At 43.2% G+C, this 13,704-nt stretch overlaps 1 protein-coding gene across 9 annotated transcripts in view; it reads left to right on the top strand.

The window, feature by feature from the left end:
• Positions 1-215: 215 nt before the first annotated feature.
• The window catches only part of OTUD7A (OTU deubiquitinase 7A), a 194,960-nt gene continuing 181,471 nt past the window's right edge, over positions 216-13,704 (top strand). For 7 of the 9 annotated variants that reach the window (XM_061595097.1, XM_061595096.1, XM_061595095.1 and 4 more), the window contains exon 1: positions 644-1,240. The gene's annotated coding sequence lies outside the window, so the exon portion shown is untranslated. The other 2 variants (XM_061595092.1, XM_061595091.1) reach the window with 1 other exon arrangement.

Genomic DNA, 13,704 nt, shown 5'->3' with positions numbered 1-13,704 from the left:
AATTAAAAGCACAGCACGAAGTACGGCAGCTACGGCTCCATTAAACCATACTAATTCATTTTCTTCCCTAACCCGAGGCGGTTCAACTTATGCTTCGCCCCCCCCCGCGTCTCTCACGGGGCGCCCGCGAGGCCGCCCTGAGGCAAAACCTGAGGCGAGCGGGGGAGGGGGAAAGGGAGGCCGCCTCGCCTTTCTTCCCCGCCCAAACGCCCCCGGCGCCTCCGCCTCCCCTCCGCGGTCTCGGGCCGCCGTCTTCCTCGCCCGTAGACCTTCGCTACTTCTAGCGGCACGTCTGCCGGTGGCAGCGGCGGAGGACTCGAGAGCGAGGGAAAGAGGAGAAAGGAGGAGCCCGCTCGCCTTGCCGGCTGCCTCTACTTGGTGAAGCCGCCGCCGCCGCCGGCGCCGCCCGCAGCAGCATCTCCTCGGCGGGGCGCTGCCGCGCTCGTGAGGCGAGTGGGACGGTCTTCGTTTCCCCGCTGCCGCGGTGACTTCATGGGGAGGGCGACGCCGAGAGGGGGACGGAGGCGGAGGAAGCGGCGACCGCAGCAGCAGCAGCAGCAGCAGCAGCAGCAGGGCGAGGAGAGGGCGCGTCTCCCGTCGGCGGCAGCGCGTCCCCCTCGGAGGCGCGGGGGCAGGTGAGGGGCGCCTCCGCTTCTGCCCTCCTGCGTGGAGGCAGGTGACTGGGCGGAGGCGGCGACGTGTCTCCTCCCACCGCCGCCGCCGCTCCATGCCCTCCTTCCCACAGCCCGGGGTCGCCTGCGCTGTCCTTCTTTGCCGAGCACGGGAGGCGGCGGCGGCAGAGGAGGCAGCAGCAGATAGCAGCTGCGGCAGCCGTCCCTCCGAGCCTCTCCCCCGCTGTCCGAGCTCGGAGGATGGAGGGGCCCGATGAGCCCTTCGCTTGCCCCCTTCGCGACGGCAGCTCTTTTTGGAAGAGAGGGGCAGCATGGCTTGGCTAAACTGGGGAGGGGGCTCAGCCGGTGGGGCCGGCGGCGGGTCTCGTGAAGGGCCCCCCTTAACCTTTCCCCTCGCAATTCAAGCGCCGCTACTTCCCTCCCCTCCTCCCCGCATTTTTTATTTTTTTCAAGAGACGGGCAGGCCACATAGAGCGAGCCTGGCTGTCTTGCAAGGGGAAGAGTCTGCATTGCAGAACCTCGGCCTCTTGTTCTCCCCGGCCCTCCTTTGCCTCTCGCAGCTGCTGCTCGGAAATGCCTTCCTGAGCCGCGATGCTTGGGACGAGCAGGTAAGGGAAAAGATCCAGAATCTGTCAGACTTTGGTTGGCTCTTCAACAAATATAATTGAAAATAAAATGGGGGGTCAGAGCAGAGGCGTCCGTGTGATTTTGAGGGGGGTATTTCGAGGGTTTGATGGACTAATTATGGCTCTCCAGCGTTTCAAAAGCATGCCCTCCATAGATGAATTGGGGAGGGGTAGATAAAGAAGCGACCTTGCAAAAAAGGATGCCATCCTGCTGCTAGCTGCCTGCGCATCCGTAGTGTTTGTTTAGATGTGTGTGTGTGTGTGTGTTCCCATTCACATATGCACATGGACTGTGCTTGTATGTGCATATGCACCAATGTATAGTATCATCTCTCCCCCCCAAAGCAAACTGGCAATGAAATGAGTGAATAAGCATCTGTCAGAGTTTTGAGCAGGAAGTGTAGTGCAGTGAGCTGTAATGTGCCTGCCAAATGTGATGCAGCAGCAAAGGGAGAAACTGTTTTTGTTTTGTTTTGGCATAATCTTAATTTCTCTTAAAGTGCCACTTGCTGCAGAAATGTCACACCTGCAGATGTTTCTATGGAGACCCTCTGAAGGCTAGAGTGGTGGCCTGTGCTATAGCTTCCCACCACATCCAGAATTAAAACCACAAGAATGGGTTGGGAAAGGTGGCTTCACAGAAAAAGAATATCCTATTTGCTACAGAAGTGGTACTGAGCACTGTGGCCTTCACTGCCCGTCAGGCAATAGAGGGTGGGAGAATGCGCTGTTGACCCTTCCGATTTGGCCAGTGCCAATGATGTCATCATGTAACAATCGGTGGTGCCTTCATCAGCCTTTCCACTCTCCAAAGCAGTGCAGTAATTTACAATGCATTGCTTGGTCCTATAGCATACTATTAAATGCAAATAGCTGTTAATTTGTACAAAATTAATATGTGTGTTACATCTAAAAAGGATTACAGAATTTTAAAATTATGGAATGGACATTTGAAATAATCTGGGTAGTTGTTTTGTATGAAGTGACTGAAGAAATGCTTGACTTTAACCAACTAGCTAAAGATTGAGGCTGGCATTCTATCATCCTAGAGATATGAAAAGTTAGATCTATGTCAGAATTTGTCTCTTTTTATATTTAAATGTTTAGTTAAATTTTAAATCAATCACTGCTTATGTTCTTGCGTTTTTTAAAACCCTCAATCTAAAATCATCAATGTAGAATAAGTCTAATATTTGTTAATTTAAATATGTGAAGTCGCTGTATATGAACCCAAATTCCAGAGAGGTACAGTGGGCATTTGTGCAATGTAGAAGGACTCTTTAATTCTTTCTCTTTTCACCTTTGTGAGGTGCCTATAAATGAGAGCTCTTGTAGGCCAGTGGATAGTTTGGCTTGGTTCTGGAAGATGCGCATTGCATCCTGGGTCATTCATGAGCTCACTGGGTGTCAAGGTGCCTCTTAGGCTCACTTCTCAGTCTGTTAAAACTGGGATATGATGAAGATGAACAAGATAAAGAAAATTATCTAAAATATAGCTGATTTTAGAAAAAAAAGCTTGTTTGGTCTTTAGCTCACTTTATTCTTCTCAATATAAATTGGTCTGATTGTTCCTTTATTTTATTTTTTAGTAGAAATCAAAATTTGACCTCTAAATTTTTGTACTGTAATGGAAATATGTATATTTGATTATAATATGTGGTACTCTGTTGTCTTGTGGTTTTTTATGGTGTAGTCTGTGTCATCACACTAAGACTGCAATCCTGTATCTGCTTACTTGAGAGTAAGCCCCATTAAACTCATTGGGACTTGCTTCTGAGTAAATAATTATAGAATTGCTTTATAATTCTCCTTAAACTTGTCAGTTTTTGTCAGACAAAATGTTTGTACTTGGCCTGTAGCTAGAATATTTGGGGCAAGAGTGATACTCAGTAGTGACAATGGAATTAAATTTAGTCTGTCAGAAGGCTTTTAAAAATTGCTGTTTGTTTTAAAGTGCAATAACATAAGATAATAACTACTTAACTATTTAAAAAATTCTACAAAACATTCAGGCTAACAGCACAATCCTATCTATGCCTGCTCAGAGGTAAATCCTATTGAATCCAGTGGGTTTTACTCTCAGGTAAATGGGGTTAGGATTGCAGCCCAAGAATATAAAATGGGGGGAAATCTGGAATATATCATTTGTATTCAGTTTCATGTTCTAGTTAGCTTGATTCTCCCTAGTGTGAAAGGAAGTTGCATTTTCATTTTTCAACCTGGGGGTATGAAATATACTTTCAAGCTATGGTAGAAATAAACATTTTCTTATGTATTACTTGTTAGCAATTTTGCTTTCTTTAAAAAATAACACAGTCTCAGTCCTTCATATGGCATTACTTATGTCTTAATGATGATAGTTGTGGAGCAAGTAGAGCAATGTCTTTTAGAGATATTTAACAGGCATGGTTGTAGCCTGATGACACCCCCTCTCAGCTCTTTCGCTGGGGCTGATCTGGTGCTTGGAGTACTGTGGTGGCCTTCAGAAGTGCAATTAGTCAGACTGATGTTTTTCTCTTTTTCATATGTGTGTGTGTGTGTGTGCATCAGAGGCACATTCCCTGTTCTTTTTATAAAAATTTACAGATGCAAGGGCTGTGTTAGTCACATGCACAGTTCCTATTACCCCATCCCAAGCTTGGCTGTTGATTTATTTCTTTAAAATATATTTTAAACACCTGCTGACATGTGTGTGTGAGAGAGAGAGATAATTTAACAACAAGATTAACACAATTTTTAAATCATTCATTCTGCAGGTTCTTTGGTAGAGAACAAACTAATAAGCTTGTGTGTGTGTGAGTGTGTGTATGAAGTTCTTTATACTGTATACTATTATAGAAGAAATTTAATGCATATTGTGATAGTGTATTATTGTCTACCATAATAAGCCAGCTCCTCACAGAAGGTCTGTTGTTCAGATAACAGAAATGTTTGTTGATCCAAATGCTTTGAATGCCCCATTATCCATGAATCTCCATCACTGCTCTCCTATATAGTTTCCTTATAGATGAATTTCAGATTGTCCAAGAGTTTTAGATGTCTCATAGCGATATAGATGAATAGTGCAATCCTATGCATGATTATTTAGAAGTAAGTCCTGTTGAGTCCAGTGGGGGTTACTCTGAAGTAGTGCATTGGATTGCAGCTTAAATTGGACAATAGTAATTTATTTGGTGTTGCCCACTAGGTAAATTCTACTAGGAATGAATTAGCTAATATGGAACTAGAGAGAGGAAATGGGGATTTTGAACTCTCCCATTGAAAATATAAAAAGTGGCAATAACATGCTTAAATCTAACACTCAGTTGGATTTATTTCTGATTGTCCTGCCTATTAAGGGGGCTTGACTTCAGATGGATTGTGCTCCTTTTTTAATGTCTGCATTTGTGCTCGTTATCTAAGGGGCAATCAGTTCATGTATTGATTACTAAGTTTAAATTTTCTTTATTTAACGCGTAAAATGGAAGGCAAGCTTTTCATGCTTTTCTTGAGGACATTGTAACTTTTTCATGCTTGTATTTTTCAGAATAGTTCATCTAACAATTGTTAGGGAAAAAACCCACACCATTTTTAACATTCCACCTTCTGCCCTTTCACATATATTTTATGGCTGCTTTGAATCATACTGTTTTCCACTCTTCTGTTATTGCTGTTTCATATGTATCCTTTCTTGCTCAACAGAATTTTCAAGTTCCATGCTCTGTGCCCTTTCAGTTTATTTCAGAACTCGCAACATGCTTAGAATAGTTCATGCAAATATGAATACATATTAGATTATTCTGATATTAACAGCTCTTAAGAACAGTAAGAATGAAAACAAATTGCCTTCATCTGTGTATTTATGACATCTAAACTCTCATATGGAAAGAATCTGGAGCTGGGACTCCCCAGTAGACCTTAGGGAGGTTTGAAGAGGAGAAAACATAAGAGCATATTTGGAGCAATGCTGTGAGGTCATGCAAATATCACTCCTCCACCCTGCCTACCTAGACTTGAGTGGTTGAATTATGGTATAAGAAACATGGGTTCACTTTCCACTCCTGTCATGATTGTACTTGAGCACCATTGGGCAAGAAACTATATTCAGCCCTACTGTCCTCTGAATGGTAAAATGGGAACAGCAATGACCTATCTGGCAGGATTGTTTTATGGTTGCATGGCATAAAGACTGTAAAGCACTTGGGTTTTGATCCTAAGATTGTAGTACCTCGCCAAAGACTCCTGAGTAACCTTAGCAGTCATGGGATAAGAGGAGATATTCTCTTATGGATTGGTAACTGGTTAAGGACCTGGAAGCAGAGGCTCAGGGTAGAAACATACTCAGTGTTCTGCTGGTTCCAATGTGCCTCCACCTCTTTTCTGATAATGGGGCACACAATGCTAGTCAAACCGTGCACCTTTTTACTGTGAAACCTGGTGGGATCAGCTCTAGTGTGTTTTTTTTAATTCGCTTCAAAGAGATTTTAGAACTGATCAGCAGATTAACTCGCTACCCCTCCAGGTGTGGCCAATGGAAATGCTTTGCTGTAGGCAAGTAGTGTGCTCGCAACCTAGGAATAAATGGACAGTTCTCCCAATGGAGGGATGTAGAAAGTGGAGTCCCCCAATGATTGATAGTGGGACCTGTGACCTTTGACTTGTTTATAAATGATCAAGATTGGGGTAAGCAGCAAGATGGCCAAGCTTACCTCTGATACCAAATTGTTCAGAGTGGTTAAAGCAAAAAGAGATTGTAAGGGGGTCCAAAAGGATCTCTCTAAATGGGGTGAATGTGCACTAAAATGGTAAATGCAAATCCCTATAAGCAAGTGTAAAGTGATGCACAAAATGTCCTAATTTCACATATATGCTCATGGGGTGTGAACTGGGGCTGACAGATCAGGAACAAGACCTTGGGGTTGAAATAGCTTGATGAAGATGTTGACCCAGCATGCGGAAGCTACGAAAAAGGTGAATTCCGTGTTAGGCATGTTAGGAAAGGGATTCTTTCCTTTTCCTATCATAATTCTGTATATATATGAATACTGTATATAGCTCTGGTTACCTCAGCTTAAAAAGCATATTATAGAGCTGGAAAAGGTTCAGAAAAGGGCAACAAAAATGATCAAGTGATTGGAGCAGCTCCCCTGTGACGACATTTGGAGCTTTTTAGTTTGGAAAAAAGGCAAGTAACAGGAGACATGCTAAGGGTGTATAAGATTGTGCACGGTGTAGTGAAAGTGGACAGAGAAGTTTTGCTTCCTCTCTTATAGTACTAGAACTTGTGGATATCCAATGAAGCTAAATATTGGAAGATTCAGGACAGACAGAAGAAAGTACTTCTTCACACTGCACAAAGTTAAGCTATGAATTCTCTTACAAGAGGCAGTGATGACCACCAGTTTGGATGGCTTTAAAAGATAAGGCTATCAACGACTACTAGTCCTTATGGAAATATGCTACTTCTACTGATGGAGGCAGTATGCTTCTGAATCCCATTTGCATATACAAGTGGGAATCACAAATGGGAAAAGTGCTATTGCACTCATGTCCTGCTTGTGAGCTTCAAACAGACCTCTGGTTGGTGACTGTAGGAACAGAATGCTGGACTAAACTGGTTTGATCGCATAAGTCTCTTCCTATATTCTTAGCAATAGTTATGGCAGCACAACATAATATATGGTGTTCCAGAGTTGTACATGGTTTTCAGTGCAAAGGATTAACAATGGAGTGGAAAATGGCAGTATAAGCACTTTTGTTAAAAACACATTTCGTTGTGTTTGATATGTACTTATTGATCAGGGGCGCAATCTGTACCTTATTGTACTTTTAGATCTGGGGCTTCATCTGCATTTGAATGGTACGTGATGGGGGAAGTTTATAAAATTTCATCTTCGTGAATGTTCAACTTTAATAAGCATTTTGACTTAAGTAAAATGAATTCATGCTTTAAAATGAAAAATCAGCTGTTTTAAATATCATTATTTGAAAGAGCTGACAGAATAGGCTATAAGTTTGTTTGTAAGGGATAACTGCTCCTTTCCTTTGTACAAATGTGATATTCAAATAAGTAAAGCAGCAAAGCTTGGATAGTGTCTGTGCATTTTCCTAAGGATGAAGGTTGGAGTTTTGTCAGTGAATCAGAGTTAAGAGGAGAGTTGGTCTTTCTTTGTTCAAGTGCTACTTGAATAAATCTTGAAGACCATATTGAGCTGATTTGCATGTCACATTAAGCTATAGTTTAAATTAACTATGATTTAAAGTGAATGAGCAATATGCTGGTGCATGCTGCTCAGAAGACGATGTTTCACTTGTCTGCTCCCTTTCTTCAGCCTACTGGGGAGGAAACAAACCAGAGACTGGCTTGTTGTCATCTGTGAATTGGAGCTCATGGTTGGTTTCTCTCCTAAAAAACAACTGTGTTAAACCAAGATTTGTTGGAAGACAAGGAAATCATGAATGCTGGTTTGCACATAACAGCAAGCCAGTGCTTGGTTTGTTTCCTCCCTGGCATGCCAAAGAAAGGAGCGGGGGAAGAGCAAAGTGCACATTTACATTATTTGTTTATAAATCACACTTCCTCAGAAAGAGTCATGGATGATGATAATCAAACATACAAACAAACTATAATGAAGCAGTGCCTTTAAATCGTTAACAGATCAATTATGTAGCTTCCAAATTACATGAAGTACTAGTTCCCATTCAGCACTGATTAGGCCTCATCTTGAGTACATTGTCCAATTCTGGACACCACACTTTAAGAAGGATGCAGACAAACTGGAACAGGTTCTGAGGAAAGCGAGGATGATCAGGGGACTGGAAACAAGGCCTTATGAGGAGAGACTGAAAGAACTGGGCATGTTTAGCCTTGAGAAGAGACAACTGAGGGGAGATAGCGCTCTTCAAGTTCTAGAAAGGTTGCCACACAGAGGAGGGCCAGGATCTCTCCTCAATCATCCCTGAGTGCAGGACACGGAATAATGAGCTCAATTTACAGGAAGCCAGATTTCGATTGAACATCAGGAAAAACGTCTTAACTGTTAAGAATGGTACGACAGCCTAGGGCGGTGGTGGGCTCTCCGACATTGGAGGCATTCAAGAGGCAGCTGGACAGCTACCTGTTGGTATACTTTAAGTTGGATTTCTGCATTGAGCAGAGGGTTGGACTCGATTACCTTATAGGCCCCTTTCAACTCTACTATTCTATGAATTAAAACAAAAATACATATATTATTGATGAGGAGCAAACCTCTTGTCAGGCTGTGAAAGCCTGGGCAAATAATTTCAATTGGTGTTTGAAACCCATCAGTGCAAAACATATCTTAAGTAGAGAGTATTCCAGAGTTGGGGCCCTAACACAGACAAGGCCCTTCTAAATGTCTCTTTACTCCAAATCTTGGCGGGCGATGCAAGCAGAGACCTCTTTCCACTGATCATAAGGATTTAATTGGCTAATATTAGAGAAGGCATTCCTGCTGACATTTAGGTCCCAAGCCATACAGGGCTTTGTAAACCACCATTAACACCTTAAATCAAGCCTAGTGGCATGCATGCAGCAAGTGCAGGGCTTTGTTATACGAGCCCGTCTTGCTGCCCCACTTAATAACTCGGCAGCTGCATTGTGCACTAGCTGCTGACTATGGAATATTTTCAAGGGCAGCCATATGTTCAGCACATTGCAACAATCCAAACAGGAGGTCACTAGAATAATAGGGAACTGCCTTATACCAAGTCAGACTATTGGTTCATCTAATTCAGAATTGTCTACACTGATTACAGGGTTTCAGGCAGGCAACATTCCTGACTCTACATGGAGATGCCGAGGACTGAACATGGGACCTTCTGCATGCATAACAGATGCTCTACTACTGAGTTACTGCACTTCCCCAAGAATATGGATTACTGATAGGGGTCAACCCAGTCCATGAACAAGCATATTGGTTGAACCAGCTGTAATTGGAAATAGGCACTCCTTGCCACTAAGGACACTTGAGTCTCTATTGAAAATTGCAGAGCAAGGAGTTCCCCCCAAAACTATGTACCTGCTCCATCTGAGGGAGTGATGCGCCATTCAAACAGGCCATCTTCCCAACTCCCAAACTAAAGAACTGCCTATCCACAGCTATCTTGTCAGGATTCAGTCATAGTTTTTCAAAAAAACTATTGTGTAAAGTGACATGCAAACCAGGTTACTATGTATTCTCTCTCCTTAAATGTTATACAGGCACCATCTCTGTCATCTTATTGGTGCCCACTGAACACTTTCCTCTTTCAACAAGCCTTTAAATAGAGCTCTTATCCCAGTCTGTGTTGGAATTGCTTTTTAAGATTTTTTAAAGCTGTTTTTTAAAAAGATTTTTTAAAGCTGTTTAGTTTCCATATGTAAATATGTGTATGTATATGTGTATGTGTGTATTATACAGCCACGAGAATGGATTTTTCACATTCCGCAATGTTAAATTGAAAATACCCCCCAAGCCATTCTGATCCTTCCCATAAGCTCATTTCAAAACAAAACCTTACAAATGTTATAGTCCTGAACTCAGAAAAGCTTGCTTAACAACACTCTCAATTTTCATGGCGATACATAAAACAGTTGGAGAGAATCAAGAGTTCGAAGTCTAAAAAGAGAGGAAAAAAACCCCAGAGCCATTTTGGACTTCTTTCTCTCAGAGTTCATTAAAAATCAGCCACATTCACAGAGTACCTGTAATCCTAATACTGACCTTGTCCCATACTCTGACCTTCATCTTCTGCAGTTTAAAAGTTAAAAAAATTGCCTGGCTGTTTTTTAATTAATTTAAGAAATTTTGGCTGGCAGCCTATGATAACGTGGGGCATGCTCAGTAAGAACCAACTGTCAATGTTCTAAAAGCCTCACAGCTGCTTGGCTTGCCTAATAGAGGCCACACCCACACCAGACTTTGATTTCACGTGAGACAATCATGGCTTCCCTCAGAGAATCCTGGGAAGTGTAGTTTGTGAAGGGTGTTGAGAGGAGACTCCTGTTCCACTGGGAGTGCTTCAGTGGCCAGACTGGTTTAACAGTCAGCCACTCTGACTGAAGGTCTGTGAGGGGAACAGGGCATCCCCTAGCAACTCTCAGCACCCTTCACTAACTACACTTCCCAGGATTCTTTGGGAGCGGCCATGACTGTCCAAAGTGAAATAAAGGCCTGGTGTGGATGTGGCCAGGGACAGCTTTGGTTTAAATTTGGGGGGGAGGCTACATGTGCCTGCTGTAGAATAAAAAGGTGGGGGAAACGCTGAAAAACTGATACTGTTCACAATGTTTTCCTTTCGGAAAGGAAAGGAGCTTCCCTTCTGCCCACTGCCCACCCACCCAATGTCCTCCCCCTCCCCTCCCTGCCCCTCCCCCAGGTCAGTGTTGGACTATGACCTGGGAGACCAGGGTTCGAATCCCCACCCAGCCATGAAGCTCCCCTGGGTGACCTTGGGCCAGTCACTGCCTCTTACCCTCAGAGGAAGGCAATGGTAAAACCACCTCTGAATACTGTTTACCATGAAAACCCTATTCATAGGGTCAACATAAGTCGGGATCGACTTGAAGGCAGTCCATTTCCATTTTCAAACATTGCACAGAAATAAATCCCATTGAACTAAAAAAGTACGCAAACGATCAAACCCATCCTCCCTTCTCCTCCCTCCTATCCCCTCCCTCCTGCCCCTTCCCTCTCCCTTTCCCCCTCCTTCCCCATCCCCATTCCCTTTCAATACCCTCCTTCCCCTTCCCCCTCCTCCCCCTCCCCTTCCTCCTCCCCATGGTCAGTTTTACCTATCTTAAGCATGATTGCATGGAAGTAAATACCATTGAACTCTATAAGCATGCAGATGATCAAACCTGCCCTCCCCCTTCCTTTGCCCCCCTCCAATACGCCCCTTCCCCCTCCCCCTCCTCCTCCCCCATGGTCAGTTTTTCCTATCCTAAGCTTGATTGCATAGGAGTAAATCCCATTGAACTCAATAAGCATGCAAATGATCAGACCTGCTTTTCCCCTCCTTTCCTCTCCCTTCCCCTCTTCCCTCCCCTCCCCTCCCCTCTTCCTTCTTCTTCCTCCCTTACCCACTCCAGCTCTCCCCCCTCCTCCTGGTCAGTTTTACCTATCCTAAGCATGATTGCACTGGAGTAAATCGCACTGAATTCAATAAACATGCAAATGATCAAACCTGCCCTTCTCCTCCCCTCCCCATCCAGCCTGCTCCCATCCCAGTCCTACCCTCTGCATTTCCTCCCCTCCCTCCTCCTCCCTCCCGCTCCCCTCCCTCCCCCTCCCCTCCCCATCCTCTGTGGTCAGTTTCACCCATCCTAAGCATGATTGCAGGGGAGTAAATCCCACTGAACTCAATAAGCATGCAAATGATCAATCCATTCTCAGCAAACTTGGGCAGGATCCCATTTCTTACCTCCCAGATTAAAAAGCAGGGAAATTCACTAATAGGCAAAAACCTTGCGGTTTAAGAATGTAGCTATAGCCCACAGATATTTCTATCAAACTTTAAAAAGCAGGGAAATTGGGCAGCTATAGTGAATGCACCAGGGGAGCATGAGACCTGACCACCTCTCTGAGATATTGGACTGCCCTACAAATTGGTCAAAATGCAAACACCATTTGGGTTGGTCTTTCACAGTCCAATCCACTTGCTGTGTAGCTTGGAAGAATTTGGTAACATGTGCCTCTGAGCATATGGTGAGTGGTGGCAACACCTGCCATCTCCAAAGATAGAGAATTATATTTTTGTATGTTTGTTGCTGTTCTTCTTACTTTGCTTCTTTTCTGTATTACTACTATTTGTACAGAGAATCTAAACTAGAACATTTTATTTTCCTCATTATTCATCCCAGAAATCTGTGTCAATTTTTTTTTATTAATTTCAAAGCCTTTTTATTGGTCATTGTCATATGATGGTGAAGACAGCAATAGATAGCAATAGTGTCATTTAATCCTTTAAAAAAGTGAGGTGTACAAAAAAGTGTAGTGAAAATTGCTGAAAGGGATTGGTTTTAGTAGAAAGAGAAATGGAATGGAATGTACTGAAGTTCTTCAAGAAAGCAGCATTGCCTTGTGGAGATTTCTTCTGGATATCTTGAGGAATTTGTTCTGTTGCTTCATTCAAGGGGAGGAGAAAAAGTACTTTTGCTACAGGAACTCTTAAAGTAATGCACCTTATTTAATTGTAGTACCTCATAGGTTTTTCATTCATAAGGGAGGCCTCCCAGAAATTGCTATTCTTCCTGAGGTCTGCAGTTCTTCCTGCTTACAGTACTGTGTTTCGTGTTTGCTTTCATTTCAGTTGTACTGAACGTCTTGTAGTGCTCTGTTCTGTAAGAGTAATAAAAAAGTAGTGGTAGCTGCTTGAAACTGTCTATAGGGTGAATTTTTGAAAACTAATATTCCTGGTGTTTGGGAAAGTCTACTCTATGTCCTTCACTACTGTCTCTCTGTTTGGGTTCCATCAGAATTTTGGAGTAAAAAAATGCAGTCATTATGGGGGGATTTGTTAATTAAGTATTTGGTATTACAAGTGGAAGAAAAGAAAAAAGTGATTGTAATATGACAGGCCATAGCGGAGAAAAGGAAAACACCAGGTACAGAGCATACAATAGCAAGAGCTTGTCCAACAGCTGCCCCTATCAGCAGTATAGTGGCAAATTCAGAAGTGCAGGGTTAGTTAGTATTAGCCATGCCCCTCTCCCTTTTCTGCTGCGGGGTTGAGAATGAGATCCTTGTTAATATCTTCTACCACAATAGACATCCCTAGGAGCCAGTAAGCATGAAAGGGGATAATGTTAGCTACTGAGAAGACTCTTCTCAGTGGCTGACTCATCTCCTTTCACTCTGATCGGCTCCAATCATCAGGAAAGGTCAAGGAAGCATGTTAGAAGATTTTTCACAATGGCTAACCCTTTCATGCTGATTGGCTCACAGGATGCTAGAGAGAAAGGGATACTGCTCCCAAAAAAAGTAAATGGTCTAAGCCCCCTGAGACACTGGACAATTACACTCCTGGCTCCTATTCTCCAAGTCCTATGGTGAGTCTATATAATTATTTCTAATGGGGAAAGCTTGCCACAAGTTGAGCATTTTTTAATTATTTTTTAGTCACTGATTCTTAATGAATGTGCCCCATCCATGTGGTGAAATAGCAGAATACTTAATCAAAAAGACACCATTAATTTTTCAATAAATTAAGAGGTAGGGGGTCTGGTTGCATAAGGGAGGACATTTTCCTAGTTCAGCTTGCCACACAGGAGTGAGAAAAGGTGCACCTGTTAAAACAGAAGCCTTATGGTCCACAGCTTCTGGTCACTTTTAAGATCAACACACTTGACAACTGGACACACAGTAACAAATAATTTTGATTATTTACACTGAGACCCTCTCCCACCCTGAAATGAGTTGGCTTGTTGTTGTTATATGCCTTCAGGTTTATTACAACTTATGGCA

Source organism: Rhineura floridana, chromosome 14 (genome assembly GCF_030035675.1).
Source record: "Rhineura floridana isolate rRhiFlo1 chromosome 14, rRhiFlo1.hap2, whole genome shotgun sequence".
In the NCBI taxonomy this organism is placed as follows: Eukaryota; Metazoa; Chordata; class Lepidosauria; order Squamata; family Rhineuridae; genus Rhineura; species Rhineura floridana.
Note: the sequence above shows the minus strand (reverse complement) of the source record. Positions and strands in the feature narration are given on the sequence as shown.